The following is a 26,307-nucleotide window of genomic DNA, read 5'->3' on the forward strand; positions in this document are numbered from 1 at the left end:
ATTATAGTATGTAGGCTACAGGTTTAAATTCACTTGTATTCCAGATGTCTGAAATGCTTTCGTTTTTTCTCTACAATTCTCAAGAATGTAATTAAAATCCATTTTAGCAAAGATCCGTGATACAAAAAAAACATTCAAAGAAAGGCCGCCAGCTATCAACTTCGCAATAAGCCAAGAGATTAAATTTCGACAACCATATAAGAGTGCATACTCATCAAACGCCGTATCAATTCACAGATTAACTTTGTGTGAAGGTCAATAGTCTGTGGGATCTTTTCCCACGCCCGAGCGGATTTAAATCTCATCGGAAGAGATAACTGCGTATCGGTCGTATTCGGTTACTGTCGATAGCATCTGTCTTGTCGATCATCATTTCATTTTATTCATTAGGGTTTGATGTTTTACTAGCCTGGTGACTTATGCCTTATACTCGTACGGCAGCTATTGTAATGTAATTTATATTAAATTTTAATTGTAAAATAGTATCTGTCTTATTCCATTCGCATTATACTAGGGGAAATCTTGCGTTTATATTAAATTACATAATAAATCTTTGAGAATCATATCGAAATATGGTTCACACCTACTATAAGGTATCATAAAATTATGCTCCACATAAATTTGTTACTTGTAATTGGTCGAACTTGAATCACATCCGTTCACACAACACTTTGTGGCTGCAATAAATAAATAAATGATATATTATATCATCTCGTTTCCGATGAGATTTATTTCATTCATAGGGGGTCATAAAATCCATACTTTAGGTTGGCAGCCTTTGTAACTTGTTACCTATTTATCCTAATTCGCACATCGTAATGAATAAATTTAATATGAGCGCAGATGTAACATAAGCAAGCCTTAAATTATTCACCATTATATTTAGAAAATATGAACAGACTAAATATATATTTAGGCTTACTAAAAAATTACGTTTTTTTATGTGAAGTGGACGTGGTTTAAAAATATATTTTTTTGTTGTAAAAATAACCTGATTACAGGATTATACTCCTTTTTTATACTCCATATCAACCAGCAAGTGTACTATAAATGCAATCATAACTTTTATACCTTGTTCCAATAATAAGTTTAAGCCCATCTTAAGGCCAAGTTTGCACTTGAGAGAATAAATCTAGATTTTTACTGCGTAATTTCAAGTTCTTACGCCCATTTAAGCAACATTAAAGCCCACAAGGATCTCGGTAAATCGTCAAATATTTAAGGAAGCAGTGTAATAAATGACTGTACATAATGCAGTTAAATATGAAATGCAACTTACTTACATACATTAGAGTACTGAGTTCCTACTCTTGTAATATGAAAATTATGAAGCATATTTGTCACTCCCAGTTTAAGTCCCAAGACGTATATTTATCAGAGCTTAAGTATGACATTCAGTGCTTTGATTGGCTGAATTGTCATAGACTAGGACTTAGGTAAATGCTTTTGTAGCTTCTTTCAAATCATAAATTGATCACAAGTCTCATCATTTTTCAATAATAATATTGGTCTTTTAATTTTGTCACTGATTTTAGTGACAGCACATTTAATATTATAATAAAAAGGTACTTGCCAAATTAATCTGAAACCCAAGGGCTTTAAATTTCACTTATACATTGAAAGCTCACGTCGGCATACATAAAAGTGCTCCAGATATGCCGTCCGCGGATTAATGAAAGACGAAATGAGAATGTTTTTTTTTCATGTGTTTTCTTTTTGAGACAAGAATTTAATTTTTTGTGTGTGAATAATATAACGGTACACTTATTATATAATTTATTTATAATTTACTTTTAGGTAATTGTATAAGACCTTTGACGTGGTCTAAGGAAGAAATGTTTTATCATTTCTGTTACTGTTTATCAACTCAATGAAAAAGCATAGCTAAGACGTAATAATATGCAAAGCTTGTATCTTTTAAAATTATGAATGAAATTTATCTATCAACATCACATTTAATAACCGGTAATAGCAGAAGGTTACCAAAATGGGCCCACCGCTATCAGAATTTAATCGTTACATCCTAATCTCATAACATTTCCTGTTGAATCACTTGACTATCCAGTAGCTAATAATTTGAAATTAATATGAACCATTAACATTGACCGTAAGCGTGTGAGTATCTTTTGTAAGACGCAATACGTCCGGACATTAGGTCTCGTTTACTCGTAGGCTGATGAGTACAGTCGGAATGAATAATATTTTAATGTCACAAATAATTATCTGTCAAATACTGTTAGACACATAAAGCTCACAAACAACCCCTGCAACATAAGGTATAGGTAACTGATAGAATATGTATAAGTATAATGTATAGTCAAATCTCATTATTTATAAACGATTGATGCACTTAAGTGTACCACATTCTTTAACAATCTGTAATATCAGTTTTTAACCACGTTTGATCTCCATGACCCCTAGATTTGGCTACCGTGATCACGATTTCTTTCACTCAAATGATGTGATCGCTATTTAAATAGACATAAAGAACACTTTTGTATGCTAAATAGTTTTGTCGGTTTGTTTGAAGCCACTCATATTGACAATCATAAATTAGTATGTTTAAAAGATACTCCATCTTGATTAGCAACCGTCGTGACTAAATTCATGTCGGATTGAAATTGTATATCTTTATTTAATAAAGGATTTATATGTATATTTAAATATGAGATTTTAATACCAAAGAAATGTACAAGTAATTGTTGACGACTATTTAAAAAAAAAAAAAAAAAAAAAAAAAAAAAAAAAAAAACACGCACTCACGCCTTGTACTAATGTACTCCCTTGCGGGGTAGGCAGAGGTGCATTGCTGCACCCACTTTTCGCCAGAGTGTTATGTTAGTCCCAATGTAATAGGGGGCGGGCCTATTGCCATTTTACGGGCACATCCAAGACCCGAGAACAAATATCTGTGTTTAAACAAATATCTGCCCCAGCCGGGAATCGAACCCGGGACCATCGGCTCAGTAGTCGGGTCACTAACCACTACGCCATTCGGTCGTCGATTATTTTAAGTCGTAGAAATACCCTGTATAAATGTTACGTTAGTACATACAGTAGATACGCCACTCAGAGTGTGGCTCAGACTCAAAGCTGTGTGAATGTGTTTTTCTATCGCAATATTTTTATCGCAGAAATATGACATAGGTATTACTGCGATAAATCGCGGACAAAAGTATTATATATTTTATCATATATGTCAGAATACGTGACTTAAAAATCATGTCCTACCATGCGCATAGCCTAAAACAAGTCATAGCTTCCACTACAACTCAAGGTGGTGACTAACACAGCAGATGAGTCGGTGACTTTAAACAAAATAAAAAATATCGCATAAACTACAAGGACGTAAATGCACTAAGAGTGGGCAAAGGATAAGGTGAGCTCGTAAACTCACTGAAATACAACCGCAGACGTTACGGATACTTTAAAAGCGGTGACTCGTTACTGTAATGTACGATGTACATAATTAAATTGAGTAAGATTGTTAGGACATTGGTATAAAAAACATTGCTTTAGCTTGTTTAGATAAACTTAGTAAGGTAGGTGTTGTTAATCTAAAATGTTATGTGTTATCGAATAGAATAAATTTCATTTAAGTATTCACCACAAACAAGATGAGTAGTAGCAAAGTTCTTTAATGTATTCGTTCTAATTCTTTTCATGCCATTTATTTATATTGTTTATTAATAAAACAAAAAATACATACTTTAACTGTCTTTCCACACACTAGTACTAAATGAAGAGGCATAATTAGAACTTAGTTTGGTCAGAGCTCTGCGTTGAACTCTTTTGTATGGAGAATAATCTCATGACATTGCATTGTTTCATTAATGCTTCTGCGTGTTTCGCAACTTCGTAATTAAACTTAGTTTATGTTTTTAAATCGTTTACATGTTCTTAGTTAAGAAGGTAATGTCGACCATTTTTTCAGAAAGAATCATTTAGATATTAATAAAAAAAAACATTAGTTGTCGTGCTGTCTTGGTGTAGAATATAATTTTAAGTTGGTATTTTTTTCTGCTTATTCTGCGATTTAAGTCTAAACTTTGTGTAACTATCGTGCATTTTGTATGAGCACTAGATCATAAATACATCAGAAATGGAATCAAATTATACATGCGCATTTAAAAGAGACAAAGATCGTGAGGTTTTAGTTAAAATTCTACTTTTTGCGCGGGGAAATGTTATTATCAAATAGTTACATACAAATATTATATTTTAGTACTTGTTTCTTGACAGTTGTATAAACGGAAATAGTTTATGTAGGCAACATAAGTTTGTTTTATCAAAGTAAAAAGCAAGTAGGTATATATAATGTACATTGTACATAATGTTTTAGCGTAAATATACAGTGAGCTTCATAAGTAATTATTAGTATCTTGCCAAACTGTCAAACAGAGAAAAGATTAGATCCAGATTATTACGAGGGGATTTTGTATTTGAAGCTGTATTATGTTTGAAAATACATAAAAATATTAGTAATTATGACTCTCAACGTAATTTACTTCCTTATAACAAGGAAAACAGCTTCCATACATGAGTCATGTAAGTTTCCATGTAATTGGGTCTCTCTGATATTCCAAAGTCACAGGTCAGAGAGACGTCAAAGATTATAGCCGGTATTCATTGCAGCTACAATTTGTACGCCTTGATATGGTTTTATCAATGCTGGATCTTATTATGTAAATCATATTGCAGAGTGTATGTCGATATCGTCTAAAATTGCCACAGTAAAGATAAGTGTACAAGTTGATTTATGTTTTTTTAGGTTTAGATTTTTTTTTAAATGATCAATCAATTATTTAAAAAAAAATCATACAAACCCTTAGTAGGTATATGAATACCTTAGTAGGTAGATGTTGGTTAAGATACTAAGTAAGCAGAATTTACTAATAAAATTATCAGTCATAATGGCATTTCCTTACATACATTGAGCATCAATAAAATACCGGGGATAAAACTTTACTCGTCATTGACAATATTGATGTTTTATTATATCTGTAAAACCTTTTTGGTTGAATTACTGAAGTAATAAGCAAAAATAAGGTCAGGTCCTGTCATTAAAACCATCCTTTTCGCAGACAGGTTGCGTAAGGTAAAATCGCTTTCATAAGTAATAAAAAAAATCTCGTATCATCACCGTCCCTTCTCTTTTGTTGAATGATGACTCTGAAGGATTTTTAAAGAAATTTTAATACACTGCTACACTTTATGGCAACCATTATACATATTATTTTATTATTGTATGTTCTTTTTTATACGAAGATTGTTTTATAATTTTACTCCTCATGTTATTCAATATTGGATCGGATGTTAATGGTTCATTGTGGCTGGTCAGTGATCAAGTTGTGATTCAATGTAAATGGGAAGCTCGCCACTTTGCAGACTACTGATAATATTTTTATATTCTCTATAGATTTTGCTAAATGAATTATAAGATATGTGTTACACTAATATACCTAGCTCAATAAAAATTTCATTACAGTTACTTTTTCATCTAAGATAGATCTTTCTATCCAAGATTAATTAAAGTACAAAGATTGATATATTTTCAACTCATCAAATCCCGCAAGATTTTTATCTTATTTCTAGGATTGTTTATATAAAAAGTAACACAAGGTCGATTGTACCAAACAGTGCTCGTTATGTCTCAAATACTACTCTTATACAAGATTGTAGCGTATACGAGTCACAATTGGGCCCAGTTGAGGACGCAGAATAACAATAATTGAGACATTGCCATCTCGAGCAAATAATAATACCCCATCAGGTTTATTTTACTCCAAATTATACCTCGGCTGTGTTGCCAGTGCGGCGTATAAAAGATACATACTTTCACTTTTTATGTGAAAATTTTATTAAAGTCACACTTTTTATGGTTCAATTTACTTTTATTTTATTCCTGCGGTAACTGAAAAGTAGTAAAACGATTTCTGACGCTTTTTTAAAACTTTAACAAAAACGAGAAGAGTTGTAATAAATTACACTTTATTTTCATGAGTTATAACTAGTTATCAGTGCCTGCCAAAAATTCTGCATCTAGAAAATATTACGTATTCAAGACCAAAATCTCTTGCCATAATTATTTGGATAACAAGTAAGATTTTTACCTCTTACATGCTTGTAAAAATACTCTCGTATTCGTAGGCTTGGGTCTAATAAACACATCCCTTATCCAGTAAAGCAGAGAAACTAAATTAAAAACATACAATAGCAATAACCACTCAAACAATGGGTGCTTATTAGGCCATGGTACCACGAGATCATCTTTTCACATCACCGTCGACCTTCACCTATAGAAATAGATATATGTAACAAAAGATGATGCAACTTTGTCACATCAATCTTGAGTGAGTGTGACTATTAACAATATGACGGCGGCTCCCAGTGAGTGAATCAAACCGCTATTGTACCTCTATAGCATGCGTTCCACTTTATTCAATAGTAAAAGACGACGGTTCCCAAACTTAAGGCATGGTATGGTGAGACAGAAGACTCAGTAAAGTAAAAGTATTTATTTATTTAACTACTACCAATACTGTGATACAGTGTAGAAATGAAAATTATGCACTATATAAAATTTTGTTTGCTTGTAGACTTATAGTATATAACTATGTAAATGTAATCTTATTTGTACCTATCTGTTGTTTTTTATTCTTCATTGTGATAAAAAATATAGGCTACCAATTTTACTATTTGAGTGATGCAACTTGCTCATGACTTTTTACCTAATATCCACTTTATTTCCTACCAGTGGAAACTTGTAATGACTAGCTGTTATTTATTTTAATATGTATTACTCAACATTGTAATAGTCGCTAGTTTTCCAAACAAAAAAAAATAAATATATATTTTTTTTTTTATGTTAGTCCCAATGTTTGACAATCACTGGAAGCACACTAATGGCGCCCCCAAATTATAGCATCTTTGTTTCGGCATGAAACTAATACTCGGATCACAACAAGTGGTATGAAAACATATCTGTCTTGTTAAGCAATTGTAGCCGGCAACATATCACCAAGTACATTGTGAAATAATTTATAACTACAGATGTTCATAAGAAACGTAATATGTATAGATATAATAACTATGTAGGTACTAATGCACCTACTAGAATACTTTTAATTATGATGTAGATTTTTTTGTTTATCGAGTGTTTGATTATTGAATTCGTATACATGAGCATATGCTCACGATTATAATCCCCGATGGTGATCATCATGACAATATTATTTTTATATTAATTATATTGTTATTTGACGTTGCGTTTTTTGTTTTCAATGATCGGGATACTTATATCGTATCGTCATCATCATCACCAGTCACAAAGTATGCAATTCTCAATAATACCCTTTTTTAAATATAGTCATAATAATTAATTACTTAAGTATATGACCTTATTTCACATGTTCCTTATTAAGTTACACATGTTTAACTAAATACCGATTTAATTTATTACTTCAATACAGAACTGAATGTCAACTACACCATCAAAGTTAAGACCAATAAAACTTTAATGTCAACCTCATTTTGATGATGCGTAACGACACGTTATCATTCAACATCTTTGGCATAACCTCCTCAAAGTACTGATATAAAGTGTATAATGAGCTATAAAATAATCATTGAGAAATAAATACATAAATAAATACGTGGGGACATCTCACACACGGCCACCCGACCCCAAGCTAGGCAGAACCTGTGTTATGGGTGTCGGACAGCTGATTTATCTACACAAATACATAGATAGATACTAAAAATAAAATACTCTTTCTAGTATAGTTATGTATAACTCGGTGGTAGCGCAGTGCGCACGCGCGGTGCGGACTCGTGCCTCTAATTGATTCTATGCTCAAAACATACTATTATGATTTTGCGCTAACAGACGCATGGAAGACGTAACCATTCAATATATTTTATATAACACACGATACGAACATTACACGCCGAGTTAAAACTAGATTTATGTTCGTCATCTGAAAATTTACGGGCAATTATAATGTAACTCAACTATAGAAAGCATTTAAAGGCGAAATAAGCGAAAACGCAATAAAAAACCGAGTACTCGATTTCGCAACGTTTTAATTTACGATTTTAATAAACTTGAGACGTTTTTAAAACGGTCTCGTACCCGTTTTCGAAACTGTGAGATAATCCTTGCGAAAACAAACATTTCTTTATCTGGGCAATAAATAAGAGTCATTGATCACGAATCCCCTATTTAATTACGGACTGTCCTTTATAAAATATAGAATAATACCTCAGGGATCGCAAACATTTGGCAACGGTTCAAAGATCGTGCAATTAATTTTCAATAGTTGATTTGTCTCGGGCTCTGTCCAGGGCTGTGTCACGATGCGACGTTACCGTATCTTTTGCAATAAAACCATGAAATAATTGCTCAGGCAGTAGAGACTTGTCGCAACGAGCCGGCAGATTTCGGGACGATTGCGGACGATTGGGCAACCCTGGTTCCGATCGCAATAAAATTGGACTTCTTGCAATTCGGTTATTATATGGAATTGTTATCTAGCTTTTAATTTAATTTTAATGGTAGCTTATAATATGGCCTACATGCTTAGAGTTAGTTGCCTAGCGTGGTTTGTTTTTATTCTTTTATAATTTATAACCTAACAGTTATTATTGCCTAAGAGTTTAGCTAATGCAGTCGTTTAAAAGTCTTAATTTGTCTTATACGCTTACACATTGCACTTCAAACCCATGACAGCACCCTCCTCGTTAATTTTATCTTAATGTCATATGCACCTCATAAAACCATGATAATAATTACGATAGTAAATATACAAATTAACAAAATCCCTCTTTTCCAGTGCACGATCACCGCCAAGCTGTCTACCGCAAATGAGATCATCCCGAGCTTCCACATACAAGCGCTTATAGGTACGTAAACAAACGTCAAACAAACAATTGGGAAGCAGAAGCTATTCTCGAAGCTTCTACGGAACCGCTAGCTGTCTAAACGCCGCCCGCGGCTACGCCCGCCACGAAATTAATAACAAGGAGAACCATTTTAACGCAGCGCTTCCAGTAAACTATAAAGGGCGATGGGCCAACTTTATAACAGCATTTATCCAGGCTTATTATAATAAAACGTGGTGGCCCGCTCGGTTCCTACACGGTTTGACCCCGAGGATGTTAGACCGCGATTAGTCTGCTACTAAAGGAGTATGTAGTTCTAACATTGTACTGTCAGGGAGAAACGAGTTTGACCAACCGTTTCTCCTGGTTTTGAAGTATGCGCTACGGTCTGCGCGCGTGCATACTAAACCACGTGTTACAGTTCCGCACAGAATGGTTTCCCCTACTGTACCGTCTTGGCTGCGCCTGACCATACATGGAATTGCGCACGCAGTACTACCGCTCCTATATCGCGTGTTACATGACATAAATGACCGTTATAGGGAAATTTTCTATGTCTTTTGCGAGATTTCCCGCCGAGAGCTCCATTTACCATGTAGGCAGAAATATGGAGCCACTTGGCGAATTGCACATAAAGATACAAAGATATGTTAATGTTTAAACGAAGATTATTTTTGATAAAAAATAGTCATAAATATAGGTTTGTACGATTTAGATTATATGAGATAAACCGAAAACCCCATGTAAAGTTTGATACTATAATTATCATAGTATTATTTAAATTAGGTACTAAGGACTGTAACATGGAAACACACACACCCAACTATACCTACATATATTATTTGCAGCAAATAAAAAATAACTATATTAAAAAAAAAAACTATTCTCTCCCGCCGCGTCAAGATTTCAAAAACCGAACGTATTCAATTGTTTCTTCGAACGTTCCGCATGTGGGTCAGCGTCAGAGTGTCGGCAGCTGGCACATTTAATTCGCCCATTGCCCTCCGGTCAGAAACTAATTTTGACACACGTCCTCATAATGAGATACGGTCACGCGAGCCACGAGAGAGCAGCTCCAGATCGCACAGATACGTCGCTCCACTGGTTTCTGAACGTACTGGCTCGGATAAAGGATATACGTAGATTGGATTAAACTTGATTCTTTATACCTACGGGGTTATTACAAGTGAGTTTTTAAAAAAGGAAGGCGCGGTTCAAAATTTAATTAATAACTTTATAAACTAGCATAGTTATAAATCTATCATTCACTTAAATTTCTCTACCCATAAAAAAGTAAAAGATCTGACACAGTTATCACAAACATCTGCAACGTCTTGCAAAACAAACATCGTAGCCTATAATAATAGTACCAAGTACAGCTATACCGTATCATTTAGTAGTCAAAGTAGAATACGCACGTGCCGCCGCGGGGTAAAATAGATGTATGTGTTTGTTTACGAAAGTAATTTAGTTATGTCCAACTGGCTTATATTATACATTTACATACTTATAGAATGTGTGTGTAAATGTATATAAATCGATATAGGTACTTGCTTTGATATAGACTATAAATCATAATAGCCCTATACAGCATAAGCCCTACTTTGCCCACAAGGATTGGAAGAAACGAAAAAGTATAGATATAAAAACATATTGGAAGACTCAAACCTAAAAAGGTATTAAAGAGAATAACATCTTTTACACTATTTGAAATTCATTACAGACAGAAAATTGATAAAAAACTGTATTTTTTTGAGAAAGAGAATTTAATGTTACCACTTATGTGTAAAATAAGTTAATGCATTTAACGCGCCTGTCTGCGAAATTAAAGATCAAGAGCAGTAATGTACAAGTTGTGCAACTGACTGACTCATTCGTATCTTTCATGTATAATAAAGTACTAAAACTTTGTGTGCCAGTATAAAAAAAATATGACGAAAGAGGGATAGGATGATATTTAGGGTGATATTATAGGATCAACAGGGCGTATTTTCGTGTCAACAATTATTAGTAGATACCTATTTTACATGACGCACAAAGCCGACCCTAAATAAGGAAAAGGCTAGGAAGAAGAAGAAGAAGAAGACCTATATGTATAACGTGCCTTCTGTTTAATAGGTAAATAATTAATATTTAATCATTATTAAACACACATCAAGAGGTCGTGGCTACGCCCGTAAATCTTCTCACCCATTTACTTACGTTCTATCACTCGAGGCGTATCTATATTTACGAAGACACACAGATATTTATCATGCTATTTTATTTCTATGAGCAACTGTTATAGAGCTGTTATAGAGTTATCCAAAAGCGGGCTATCCTCCTCACCTAGTTTCATTAATAACTCGATATCTCCGATAGAAAGCCGCGTCTCTGCGGTGGCGGGTAGGTTCTGAGGATTGAATATTTGTGGTTTGGAAACAATATATCTGCGCTACGTGTGGTATTGCGGACCGATGCTCCGGTTCAGCCTATGATGGGGCAATTGAAATAACATTTGAAACCAATTGCAGACCGTTGACTGAGCTGTACTCTTAATTGAATCCTTAACTTGCAGTGTGAGACGTAAAATGTTTTATGTCATACTTCTGCCATCAATATATAGCTAGATTGTCTCCTATCAAGTTTTTATCTACTATGGTTGTAAATTTCTACATTTATTCACACTCGCTGTATTAATTATTCCTTAATAATTTCTGAAGTAAACATGAAAAACACATTTACGATGATCGAATAAATTACATGAATCGGTCCTATATAAGATTTAGTTCCCTGCATACATTTATGAGAGAAATGTGTTATACTTACATTATTTAATAAACATTAAACTTGCAAGTGAAGTTTACTATGAAGACGTTAATTGAGGAATTAAAGCTAGAGTGCCTAGGAATGCTAATGTGATTAGATGCTGGCCGCTGCAGTCACTAATAAAACTGATTTTGATGGCAGTGGGTGCGGGCTCTTCCTACGATGACAACATTATCAAGAAAGTACAGAAGGATTATTCTATACTGACGAAAAGTAAACGAACGAGAGCTGTACAGAACGGTAACTCTTTACCGACGAAAAAAAGGAACGAGAGCTGTCGTGCTATCGGCACGTTTAATACAACGAGAGAGAGTCGAGGATCGCGCTGCAGCTCTCCGAAACTTCGTTTTTAGTCATATAGTAATAGTAACCCCGGGAATGTTATGTTCGGTGCCTTTATAAATTAAGTTTCCTTCAAAAAGCAGTACTGAATCCAAGCCGAAGAATCCCTCGACTCAGTCTCGAGAGCGATACGGCTCTACACTACAGTGAAACTGTATTATTCTGAATATACCTTTAGGTATACGTATATTTAAGAAAAAACATATTTTTTGACAACATATATTACATATTTTCTTTGCATTAATGTGTAGAATAGAAAATATTAACTCCGAGTGTTGATTTTGTGGGAGACTCACTACTGTGCCTCCTCTAGCGAGATAGACTTGGATGATGCGAATATTATGAACTTGTTTAATGACCCGGTAGCTTCGATTATCGAGTTTACAATCAATAAATGCCATTTTCGTACCTATGCGTAGTGAGATAGAGGTAAATATTGCGCGGGTGTGGGTGTAACTCTATGCATGAATATAATTGTCTTGTGCTTTTGTATAAGTATCTACTTGATAGGGTTGACAAAAAAGGATGAGCTAATATATTTTTAATGATGCGTACTTACCTAAGTATATTAGTTGTTGGTTAGACCTATATTGTATAATTAGGTATTAATAGGATGTTGTTAGCTTATATGCGCATTTATCTTAACAGCATTTGATAGCCTCTTGACAGTGTGTCAGAAGCTGCTAAAATGAAGGTGATAGATACGTGAAAACTCCACCTCCACTGCACAACGTCTTCTTAGGCGGTACAATCAACAAAAGAGATTAGTGCCCTACTCCCGCAAAAATTGAACTTAAGACTCTTAAGAGTCACTGGTTAAAGACCTAACAGTTGAATAATATTTCATCGATACGCACTCACAAGCAAATTGGTTAAGTTTTTAGTTTCACCTATATCATTCGTAAATGACGCTTAATCTAAGTGAAGTGGCAGTAGGCTGGTCATATCTGCCGAAGAACCGATAACCGTGGTAGACGAGTTCTCGAGTGGAGACCACGAACAGGCAAACGCAGCGTGGGACGCCCTCCTGCCCGCTGGACTGACGACCTTAGGCGAGTAGCCGGTAGTGGCTGGATGAGGAAGGCCGAGGACCGAGTGTTGTGGCGCTCCTTGGGAGAGGCCTATGTTCAGCAGTGGATGGTTATTGTCTGATGATGATGCTTAAACGAGAGATTATTCGCTGGGTGGGTACATATTTCTTTTGCTGACTGTAAATTCTAACACGATCGATTGGTATTAAAGAAAGATTTACGATCCCATACTGATTTGAAGACTATAAAATTGGTTCGACCACTTACTGTTCACTGAATAGCATTCGTCATACTTATCAACCAATTTGATGGCATAATCTACTTAATTGTTATTGCTTGAAATAAAGAAAATATTAAATTACTCTAGTTGTGTTTCCGGTGAGTTCCGTAATTTTCTTTTCGGCAGGCTTCGGTTAATATGAATTCATTGGCAGCATCATACCAGAATTAATAAAATTCTACCTCTTGACTAGATTTAGAAAATTTTTATTGTTTATGACTAGATTATACACTCACGAGCAATGAAAAAGTTCAGACATTTCAAGTAAAATCGAAGTTCGTACCTGGTTGTGATTATAATGTGTTACAATAAATGCAAACATTTTATCGGGAATATCTGTGTGGTACATCTTATCTACACAGCAAGATCATGTAACGTGTAACTAAGTAAATTTTACGCACATATTCCTGCCAATCCATTATCATTTATTTCTATTTTCGCAGCTCTTACCGGACCGGCTCCTCAATAGAGATATCATACAAAATGGCGGCACTTACTCCAATTACCATGATATCAGTAAAAGTCTAGATAGAAACGGAGTAAATAGCGCCGTCCGCAGTTACGACTTGAAGCTTTCCCATCCGATAGTCCCAACTGATCACTGGTCTTAAATAAATATCTAGGTACATCAAGTGTCAATGAGCAGATGATTTTTTTTTAAATTATGTGGTGCAAAGCTGGGAGTGAAGTCAGATTAATAAATATTTAGAGTAAAAAATCGAAAAAGTAACAATTATGTTTTAAGAATGTAAATTAACAACACACACAAATATTTTGCATGCATCTATTAAAACTAGTAGCTAGGTATAGTAGGCATGTACAATGTACATTGTAGGTACATTTTGCTGCATATGTAAATACAGCTTAATCACAAATTATAGAATTTTGCCCAGTTTTTGGTTAAAATATAATTTCATTAATAATAAATATAATCCAGTCGACCACAGCGCTACATTTCATTTTGGTTTTGCTTAATATAGAGTCAACAACACATAGAACACCATACACGCTACACATACAATTCCAAGAGTCACAGGTTCAAGATACATAAACTGAAAAAACATGAATCGATAGACACAAACAAGCTCCATCTCCACTGATGCAGGAACATACAACATACGTAAGAGGTATGTTACTCTGAAAGGTTGATATTGTATGATGGGACATAATCTAATAATGACCGTATAGGGCACAGAAGAGCTTCCACTTTCACAATATTACTGAATCATGGATGATCGCCGCCCTATAAGGGAAGCATTTATAATATCCCTTACCTTCTACAGAAGTTAGATGGTAGATAGGCGGCTTTTCAAAATAGCATTTAACTTGATAGTCGAATAAAACCAAAATTTGAACGATATTTTTAAATTAAATTTAGTTTGCATGTAAAATAAATTAAGCATAGCTCCACTATTACAAAAGTAACAAAGCAACTCTATTTTATTGCTTTGCAGAAAGTAACTGAATCGAGATTTCAGTCATCATTTAGAAAAGGATACGATTTCTTATGAAGCAGATCCAGTCTGACCCGGCCTATACCAACACTTTCTGTAGTGTTTTTATGTCTTTGTTACGTGGCAACTTGGCTTACTCGCTCTTTATACATTATACCCCGCAATCAGGGCCCGGCCATGGCACTTTTGAAGCCGTAAAATAAGACGAAACTTGTAGCCATTAACAATTTCAACAACTAAAATTATAGTGATTGAAATTTAATAGAAAGTTACCATAAAACAATGTACATAAAATCGTATTATGGTTACAAATGGTTACAAAATTGACATAATATTTCGAGTAACTCCCTAAAATTTATCGACAAATAATGACACTGCATTTATCGACGCGCACATTCTAATGGTATTCGAATTTGTGATAATAATATTATTATTAAAAGTAGATTTCATCACGAAGGGAAATCTCCGAGGAATGCGCGTGCCAGAATCGACCATAACCCTCTCACAAAATACCAAATTGCTTTTTAAATCAAGCACTCACGCGGAAATAAACCACAATAAAAAAGGAAGTCCCCAATTTTCTTTTTATCTATTTGTTTAGTGCAATTTACCAAAATTGCCCGTAACTTTTATATCCATTTACGCGAAAGTCGATAAATGATATAAATCGATTCGAAAGAGGGCTCTTAACATGATCGATCGCTTGGCAAAATCGGGCTGATTCACGAATTACTCATTCTCGAGAGCACTTCATTAAGACAATCGGGATCCGGTGCAAATGACTTGTACACGGCACTCCGTCACCATCAGCAGCGGGAGATTCTGAGAAGCCACTTTTTCTAACAAGCGAACCTATTAGCGGTCGTGATTGTGTAGCGCGCGCGTGTCGTGAAGGCCGGTGTCTGTGGCGCGGGGCGGGCGGGGGCGGCGGGGCTTCGCGCGCCGCCGCGGCTATGTGTCGAGACTGGGGTCTAACGGCGGCTGCCGGCACGCGCGCGCCCGGGCATCAATTACTCCGCTCGTGATCGCTCCCGCACTACAACCAATATAAATAAAACTGGCCGCCGCCGCCGCCGCGCACGCCACCGACGATCCACAACTTCACAGTGGCGCAATGGTAAAATGCTAGATCGCAAAGGTCTCCGGTTCAAACTGCTTATCTTTATGTCAGAAATACTCCACTTATAGAGGTGTAATGCTGCAGCTTGATGGATATTCGCCATTATTAGAGCACGTGCTGAAATAGCGGAGAGCGGGGCCGCTTCAACACGAATTGTGTCAAGATTGGTTGAGATCAGTAGATAATGAACACCAAATTAGGTTATTTGATACATGGGTGTGAATAAGAAACTCTGTCAATTTTAATCATGATAGCGTTTTCGTAGATCATCCAAATCGAATGATCAAAACAAAGAAATCGATAACCAGACTGCCTTTTCATCGGCAACGCCCAGTCACCGGCGTGATGCAGTCATTCAAACCAATTACACAGTAAAAGCTGCTCCATGCACTATCTTAAAAGATCCTAAATTTGAAATAACTCAGCGGTCGTGACTGTAAGTAGCACGCGACAGCGCCACGGAACTGTTGCGAAAAAACGCGAGTCATTGAGGCGAGGTACCGCACTATTCTTCCATTTTTCGTGGGTCGTCCGTCCTATTTTCGCTTTTCTTAACAATGGTCAATCGATATAGACGCCGACTGATTCGCTTTCCCTTCCTCCAGTGTCGCCACGCGGTGAGCTGATGGAACGGAACCCAGTCTGTGCGGTACCGGAAAATTGAGTTACTATCTTTGTTTTGTTTCCCGCTCATTGTGATATTAGAGAGTTATTTCTTACCAAAATGTTACCTCAGTAAGCTCCGCTACCTATGTTTATAGGTATACAAATACATATAAATAGCGGAGAATTTGTTAGTGGGAACCTTACGTCTCATAACCTACAGCCACAGCTCATCGCAAACTCTCACTTTTTCTATGGTCCAACCTTTAACGCTCGCCTCTTCGTAACAAACAATTGATCGGGCCGCGGCAGATAACGCCTCACGCTCTATCTCGCCGACTCCGATCACTACAAACAAACTCAATTAGGATTAAGAAATTTAAATGTTGCTCAAAGGAGCCGAAACTGCCGTCCGACAGCCCAATAAGTAGCCGAGACACAACCTGATGTTGATTTATTACACCCCGTTTTTGCAGGCAAAAGACATTTTTATGTACGCGCCTAATTACTTACTTTAAATAGCATCACAAGGCCTTCTAATTTAAAAGGATTTCTGTCGAATTTTAGAAATCCAAAACCTCTGCTTCTGTAATAGAATAACCGTGCAAAATAAGGCTAAATCTGTGACGTATGTACCAACAGAATATTTAACGGCACAAAAAATAAGCACGTAACAAGCACAGTTTTTATTATGTGAAAAATTATGCGCACACGCACACACTGTTGATGAAATGGTGATGATTCTCGGCGAAAAAATACGTGAGAACTACTGGGAACGCTACGAGGATATTCAATGTGTCACCGTGTCATGTCACCTCTGACACCGTGACACGTAAATGTACGTAACCGCTGTCAAGTCGTAATTAAAATGTGACCAGTCACCGAGTGTGTTGCTTCTGCTATGTTCACACCATTAGCGTAACTGTAACTAGGTTTTATTGGCACTGGAGTGACTCATACTTTTGTAACTAGGCACATACTAAATAAGAAGAAATTTATAGCGCGTCCAACTTACTATTGATCTGGTTTTCTTGATAAAGACTTAAACTAGAGGAAATTATAATGAGTTGGTATAACATAATCTCATATCGGCACTGTAGACATCGTAATTGTAATTAGAATGCCGTGCGTATCGCCTCGGCGCAACAGGTTGCGACGCAAATAGCAATATGTAGCGAGAATCAAGATATAAGCCCATCTAAAGGGGTGCAACAACTTTTCCCTACAACTCCGCCCGATCTGGTTTTCTCAACCAGTCACATCGGAAACTGTCGATTTCGATGGCAGAACCGGAGCGACGCTTCTCCTTATCAAATTACGGCTCTTGTCAGATAGTGAAAATATTCCCACATTTTCTACGACGGGCTCCGATGATATAAATCAGGGTGAAATTGTTGGTTGCGAGCCGCTGGAGGCCGCTAATGGGTGGCTATTTGAGTTTTCACTGGATGGTCGTTACGCGCCATTGAGCCTTCGCAAGTACAACTTTTGACCAGCAAACGGCGACCACCGCGGTCGTCTCGAAAGCATATCTTTATGTGGCATAAACTGCACGGATGTAGTGTTTATGTATCATCGCACATCGCAAGTTAGGCTCGGTAATCTATACCTCGGCACAGCGCCGCATTCCACAGCCGTCCTTGCCGAGACTCTCGAAAATCTCAAGAATCTCTAGCCTCAGTCTAGACAATGGTCAATAAATAATGTATTCTGTTGCTTGGATGAAATAGATAGCAATTAATTACCGATAGAGATCGGTGAGCCTACGATTTCGGTCGCGACGCCCTGCTGAGAACACCGGCCGCGCGATGTCGCAAAACTGTCGATTGTGCAGAATAGGCATCCTTTCATTAATTACTCAATAGCCGAACAACTACCGCGGGGAATCGAGGTTATCATAACTTACGCCAGGTGGCTTGCGTTTTTGCGTAAAATCTGACTCGACGGTTTTATTATTTGCATCAAGTTATAAATATTCTATCATAATCTAAGGGCTATAAATTTGGTGCCAGTAGCGGTTGTTAATCTTTACAGTTTAATTTATTATCAGTTTAGGGGAATTCAAGTAATGTAAGCTGATATTAGAGATACAGGACTAGCATCCGCATCCTGCGACGCCTCCGTATCCGTCTATTGTTCTCAGTTGCCCTAATAAATGTATGGAACGTAATAAATCTGTAATAATGTCAAATTCTGAGCTGTATATCCTACTTCATTGCGCAAGATCGTCAGATTATAGAGCTCCCGGACGGCCAACAGTCGTACTATAGTCGCGTAAACATGGTACGTGACCTACCCGAATTCACAGCGAACAATATTTTAAATATCTAGCAAACAATCAAATCTCAAACGCATCACTAGTTATACCACCTATCCCTGCGCATGCAAATGAAATTAGCGAAGCGATCCAGAAACGCTAAGTAACTGTACCTAATTACAATATCGCTGGTCTGTATCCTGTACTGTACATACTCGTAACAACCATTCTGTGTCCTGCACACACTGGTAACAACACAAAGGGCGTCCACTTGGACGCGCGGGGCCACCAAATGGTAGCATTACGTGGCGTGCCTCATCTTCGTAACTATTTGAGCTAGTGCAGCGAACTATTTGAAGAGTTTCGGCTGAAGAATTCATCCGAAGATTGGTGCTTGATAGTTTTAATAGTTTTAATTTGTTAGGTTAAGTAGTTTTTTGTGCCCATGAAAACCGTAATAAGGAGCTTAATAATACTTATAAAGGTGCATATTTGAGTAGTTGGATCTTTGTTACAATAATATTATATTTATGTAGATTACATCATAAATTAATTATTCTAATGTTACTAACTTAAATCGTGTCTACTAACAATATCTGAGTCTTGTTACTCGAATAAATGAATTAATTATTATTATAAATTACATTAATATTGTAAGAGTGGAATCTCCTTATAAAACAGATTGTTTTCTTAGTGAAAAAAAATATGGGCAAATAAGTATCTTTTTTTAAGCCGAAAGAATGTAAGTAGTAGGCCATATGTTCAGCCCTTGCGCACGCCTAAGACTAGATCTAGGGTTGTCAATCGCTGCGAGTAATGGCGACCAGAGAAATGACATTTGATAGCCCTGAGCGATGCGGCCCGCTTTGTGTAAATACTAGAGATTGTATACCGACCGCAGACACCCAAAGGCATGGGTTATGTGTTCGCGAAATTGCCTACTCAGTTAGGGCTGCATCTTAAATATGATACAGTAGAGGCTTCAAATAAAATGAATTAACAGAGGGAAATATTGAAAATAGTACCGCTATAATGTTTTGAAAATATCCAATCATTGATCCGGATTCCACTGTCAAAATGAAACAGGTAACACTATTAAGAACGTAGCCCTTTTTTGGTTTAGAACGTCATGAAACACTTTTTGTAACTGATATTTTTTTATTGTACAAAAGATAAAAAATAGCCCCAATATGAAGTCAAAAATAGACCAGACGCGTCACACAGCAAAAAACAAACGTTCCATTTTCAAATAAATCCATAGACAGCCCTTAAGATCGCGTGGACGCAGCGGGGCGCGGCATCACTTCCTCAGTTGATCGGCGCCCGCGGCCGCCGGCGGTCGTGCCCCCCGTAATGGGTTCACCAGTCCCGTTCTGACCGGCTATCATTACACCAGAGAAATTCCATACTACATTTCACTGATTGAAACGGGATTAGGTTTGCATGCCGCATTTATGTTTCTGACGAATGCCTGTGTCCTCGGGACATTGTCGTGGCGAATTGATAGGGTTTGCAGGATTTACTTGATGGCCGAATGGTGTAGTGGTTATTGATACCGACTGCTATGCCAAAAGTCCCGGGTTCGATCCCCGGCCGGGGCATTTAGTTGTAATCGGGTCTTGGGTGTTACCTAATATTGTATTTTCAGTATACGTACAAACAAACAAAAAAGAGAAGTAAACCTTTCTCAAATTATTCAAAACAGAAACATTGCAACCAGCGAATCCTACTTCTGTACCAGACTACTGTTTACAAATATTTTATTCAAACACGACAGCGTTGCAGTATAACTTTCCCGTTTTAAACATAATAAGAACAAGTTCCATCGATACCGAATCTGTATTGAGACATTTATCGAGATCACCGCATACGCATCGGTTTAGTGCCGATATGAATATTTAATCGATTCTTAACTCGAGTACCTACTCCATATTTGCCGTATTAATCGATAATTTAAGCAGTCAGATTTGTATGCAAAGTTCTGCAGGGTTTTATCCGAATCAGAATAATTTACATAATTCATACCTAAGTAGATCTTCTTATTCATCCCGTTACCTTTACACATGTATGTACCTACATTATCAGCAGTCGGTATACAAAAGGCCAAATATGTATACATAAGAAGATTATGTTTGTAAGACCATTTAGATTTTTGTGATAAATGAGAACTGTGAAGTCTCAACTCGGGATTAAAATAATAATGAAAAATAATAATAAAATTACAAACTTAATCATTGTTTAAACTGGTGTTAATCCTAGCCAGTTAATTTTCATCTCTACAAACCGGAACAGATAAATTTATGCGACATTAGACATTACAGTAAAATACCAATTCCACTTAATCTCAGCGAAATTGTCAACGGGCGATAACGATTCTAATACCAGCGCCATTCCAACACTTAGACAACGCTGAGACACTGTTGGCTCCGCTAATAAACACTATTTCCTATGTTAAGTTTGCACATTGTCTATATTTTATGTCATATGGTATCTAAGTCCTCAATAATGCATTAAATGTTCAGCATTAATGCCTGTGCGTGGGATGGGCCGTCCACCATTCGTATGATCTATGGTGGTAGGACGCAGGAGTTACAAAATTCCCTCAATTTACATATAGATACGATCCGGCAACGGTCGTGAGTGAGTGCGTGAGCATCGGTGGTGTTCAATGAATATAGGAGTTAGCTCATTCTAAAAGCTCATGTTTGAATGACTAGCTTTTCCCGCGAGCTTGCACAAGTTCTTTAGCATCACCCCCTGACTCACCAACATTCTGCTAACTATACCATTTTGGCTACACCCTGTATTATGCACAGTATATGATGTGATTAGCATTTTTATTAATAACAGACCTTAGTATTAAAGTTAAGTTATTTAGGCTGTAATTTAATTGACCTAAGATGTAATGTTAAGATAGACAGCATAAGTAAATCTGCTAATTAGGGTCGAAATGGTCGCCAATTCATCTAAATCTCTGTTCAATATTCCAAGCACATAATCTATGTAGATGTGATTGCATTTCATAAGCGCTGAAACAAACGCGAATCACGAAACAGCGTCAATAGCCGAATATCATGCAAACATTCCTAGTGCATTGCAAAATACACGCTATTACATTGTCATCAGGTAACGAATGGCTTGGCCAGAGATTGATGGCTTGTGGTCGCGTGGGTGGGACATGCGCCAAGTCACATATTATGACGACCGAACAGTGTAGTGGTTAGTGAGCCTCACTGCTATGACGTAGGTCCCGGGTTCGATCCCCGGCAGGGTTAGATATTTGTTTAAGGATAGAATAGAAAAGAATAGAATATTGCATTATTGAACACCACATAAATCAGACATACAAAAAAACATACTTATAGACTAGAACTAATTTACAATAGGCGGCCTTATCGCTGAGAGCGATCTCTTACAGGCAACCTTATATGTTGCGGAAACAAAGTGACAAATTAGAGGGCGGTGTACCAATAATAACAAAATAATAATAAGGATACATATTTGTACTCGGGTCTCGGGTGTTATATATGTTACCTATTTAATTATTATTTAAGTGTCTGTAACTCTGTTGATTTATACGCTGTTTAGGATGATTGAAGTACATCCCTATGCATGCATCCTGTTTTCGGTATATGCGCCACTTTGTACTAGATACAGCGCCCCTTTTTGTGTGGGGGTTTAAAAACTAAAACTTTCTGATACCAAATTACTAGGACTACTGAAAAACGATTACTGGACTTAACATATTATTATGATTGATATAGCTGCTATAGGTTTCCTGTGACTAAAATAACATAATGCTCTTTCATTTTTAGGGTTCCGTAGCCAAAATGGCAAAAACGGAACCCTTATAGTTTCGTCATGTCCGTCTGTCCGTCTGTCCGTCTGTCCGTCTGTCACAGCCGATTTACTCGGAAACTATAAGTACTACAGTGATGAAATTTGATGGGAATATGTGTTGTATGAACCGCTACAAAAATATGACACTAAATAGTAAAAAAAAGAATTGGGGGTGGGGCCCCCCATACATGTAACTGAGGGATGAAATTTTTTTTTTCGATGTACATACCCGTGTGGGGTATCAATGGAAAGGTCTTTTAAAATGATATAAAGTTTTCTAAAAAACATTTTTCTTAAAGTGAACGGTTTTTGAGATATCAGCTCTCAAAGTCGTAAAAAGTATGTCCCCCCCCCTCTATTTTTATAACTACGGGGTATAAAATTCTAAAAAAAATAGAGGTGATGCATGCTAATTAACTCTTTCAACGATTTTTGGTTTGATCAAAGTATCTCTTATAGTTTTTGAGATAGGTTGATTTAACTGTAATTTTGCTGCTACGGAACCCTTTGTGCGCGAGCCCGACTCGCACTTGGCCGGTTTTTTTTTCATTTTCATTAACAAAGGTACTTACTTATAAGTATATAAATTGCTCATAAAATGCTCTACAAATTTACATAGAAATTATAACTTAACATTAACCTAAATCCTTACTTAAACTACTAATTTAACTGTTTAATGGTATCGATTCTGAAGGGCACATTCTAATTTTAACGCTGTCAAAAAACGCTTACATTCCCTCTAAATTTATTTGGCATTCTGAAGGCACTGTTTATCTCCAAAATTAGAGACGTCACTTTAAATTTTGAATCTGACAGCGTTAAAACTATTCAACTTAGGTTAGATGGTCGAATTGGTATTCTGAAGGTCGCATTTTTAGCGATGTCAACGTAAAATTAGCAACTTTCTTCCTAAATTTAAAAGGGGTCTGGAAAGGTGCCTCTTAAAATTATACTAAAATTTCTAAAAGTAAAACCGTGAAATATATGGGAAATCGTTGTTGTAGGTGCATAAATATGGATTTAATCTGGAGTTTAGGTCTTCCTTAAGTAAGTTAAGCAAATTTCAGTGATATAAGTGTACTGTTTTATGGAGAAATAAATATGTGAAATTACCCCTTATTTGTGTTATTTTTACCAACCCTGAGAGTACAAATTGTGACGAAAATCAACCAAAGTAGGGCTCTTGTTGATAGGATGCTTCCTTATGTAAGTACCTTATTAGGTAGGTACAATAAAACTTAATTATTCCTTGTGTACAGGTAGAATATATTTAATCTATTTACTAACCTAAAATATTGTTATAAACCAAAAATAAACCTGAAAATGGATTAAACTATGTATCTAAGTATAGGTAAGAAGTTGCTTACAATCAACAGGCTACGTAGGTACTTTAAAAAGGTATGTAAGTAGGAGGAATCATTAAGTTTAGGTTACCTATCTTGATTACTGAAATAGAGGTGAGTACCTAGGTAAGTAGGTTTTTTTATTATTACTTATGTAAGTATCATAGGACTCTACATATCTTCTCAAAGAAAAGTACCTACTTACTTACCTACCTACTACAAAACTTCTTAACTATCAAAATCCTGTTGCCTATGATAAGATGAACAGTAGGGCTAATTCTTAATAATTGTAATGATTATGATCAGTACATATCTTTCTAACTAGCTAATAATAAAGCAGGTAGATGTACTTGGCTCAATTTGAGTATTCTTACCTAAGTATAATGATTATCATAACAGGAACTAAAGAGTAAAGTAATAGGAACCTATACTGATCAGGTCATCTCCCCTCTATCCAAACAAATTAATGGTTATGATGTTGCAGCAATAAAACTTTTTGCATTGTTAAAGTAACCAAAAGTCAATCTTTGAAATAATTAATAGAGGGGGTTTGTTATCTTTACTAACTAAGTTTATTCACTGCCAACTAAGTTTTATTACAACTAGAAAATGAAAGTAACACAATTTAGAGAAGCTTTATTTCATTTTATAACATAGTCACATGTATCTATCAAAGTTCCTTTGTATGAAATATAATAATCTTGTTTATCATATGCACTGACGAGTCTTGGAAGAGTTCGCTTCGAGAAGACAAGATTTTATAATCCTTCCTGGGTTTCAATTTAGTTCTGTAACAATAATAATATGATAAGTATATGAATAACATTAACTAAATTGAATAATTTATAATATTTTTCACTACATCACATAGTGCACTGCATAAAACAAACTGTATGTATAGGTAGGTTGGTACCAAGATAGACTTTGATGCAATCAGCGGTAGACAATTAATGAGACTGGCTAATTGTCTCCTGCCCACTGGACCGACGACCTTAGGCGGGTAGCCGGTAGTGGCTGGATGAGGAAGGCCGAGGACAGAGTGTTGTGGCACTCCTTGGGAGAGGCCTATGTCCAGCAGTGGATGATTATGGGCTGATGATGAATCGTTTCACCGCTAAGAGAGATTGAAGTACTTAAGTATCTTTAACACTCAATCATTTAATTTTGTAAATTTTGTAAGTAAGTACTTACATAGGTTTTTCTTTTTTTTCACTCTATTACATAGTAAGTATAAATACTAACCTTCTGTTTAGGTAACTTAGATAGTCTGAACGGGAATGCGACTGGATCCTTTCATACTTGTTGATGCAGGTGTTGTGTTTCATATAACTTGCTGGCTAATGTTTTAAGGTTATGTTTGCATCTGAAATTATAAAATATTTCGTAAGCAAATATACACGAATAAGCAGAATATGAATAAGGTGCGAATTTCTCATTTTATATAATGGATTTGCACAAAATCTTCGTAACAATCAACACGAATTCCAAAGACGAATCCGTCAAGTTACATGTACTTATACATTTCACTATGTTTATGGCTTACCTTATAGGAAAACTTGTGTAATGAAAACCTTTGTAAGCAAGTAGCTATCACGGATAATTTAAGATCTTTCGTATCGTATTTATCACCATCGAATTTTTTCCCGGCAATCGGAGAAAGAAAACAATGAAAAAGTCAATGTATTTTTTTGGGGTTGCCAGTAATTTATTTCTAAATTACCTATAATGAGTCACATTGGAAACACTAATAGTTATGCTTTTCACGACAATTATAGGCTGTAAATGCATTTAGTATATTTTTAAATATATTTTTAACATGTTTTTATGTATTTAAAGTAAATTAAGATTAAAAAAATAAAATAACGACTATATTTCCATGATATCTATATTTCGCTGCCATCATTTGGTATTTGTCCTAAGCATGGGAACACTCATTTTAAAGACGTCAAATCAGCCTATTAAATTTAGTTGGCCGTTAAAATCGTTGCCTTCAGAATAGCAAAAATTAGCGCTGTCAGTTAAATTTAGAGATTTTAGCTCATTTTAAAATTAGGAAGTGTGCCCTTCAGAATCGGTACCATTGTCAAGTAAATGTCTAATGGCTACTTATCTCTTAATCACATAACTGCTCTTAATTATAGAAACAAAATAGAAAATGACATTTACTGGGTAATAAATCAGTCATAAGTTTACCTTACACAGAACTCAGCAAAGAAGATTAAGTCAAAACTGTGCAGTAAGTAGAATAATGTGCATAATTTATGTTTATGCGGGATCATAATTTTACAACTATCTTATACTTAACGCAAATTAAATAAGTAAGTGTCCATTTTAAACTTAACTTTA

The 26,307-nt window shown here is 35.9% G+C and overlaps 1 protein-coding gene and 1 long non-coding RNA gene across 2 annotated transcripts in view; one reads left to right on the forward strand and one right to left on the reverse strand.

The window, feature by feature from the left end:
• LOC119693480 (transcription factor hamlet) overlaps nucleotides 1-26,307 on the forward strand; it is a 78,615-nt gene that overhangs the window by 19,522 nt on the left and 32,786 nt on the right. The window contains exon 2 of the mRNA XM_038117082.2: nucleotides 8,835-8,904. The gene's annotated coding sequence lies outside the window, so the exon portion shown is untranslated. The remainder of the gene's footprint in view (nucleotides 1-8,834; nucleotides 8,905-26,307) is intronic.
• LOC125489069 lies at nucleotides 24,585-26,048 on the reverse strand. The gene is made up of 3 exons (XR_007266722.1): nucleotides 25,505-26,048; nucleotides 25,204-25,324; nucleotides 24,585-24,749 (listed from the first exon to the last, which is right to left on the reverse strand). It is a non-coding gene; the product is annotated as an uncharacterized LOC125489069 (long non-coding RNA).

The sequence above is a fragment of the Plutella xylostella genome, chromosome 3, assembly GCF_932276165.1.
Source record: "Plutella xylostella chromosome 3, ilPluXylo3.1, whole genome shotgun sequence".
NCBI classification, from domain to species: Eukaryota; Metazoa; Arthropoda; class Insecta; order Lepidoptera; family Plutellidae; genus Plutella; species Plutella xylostella.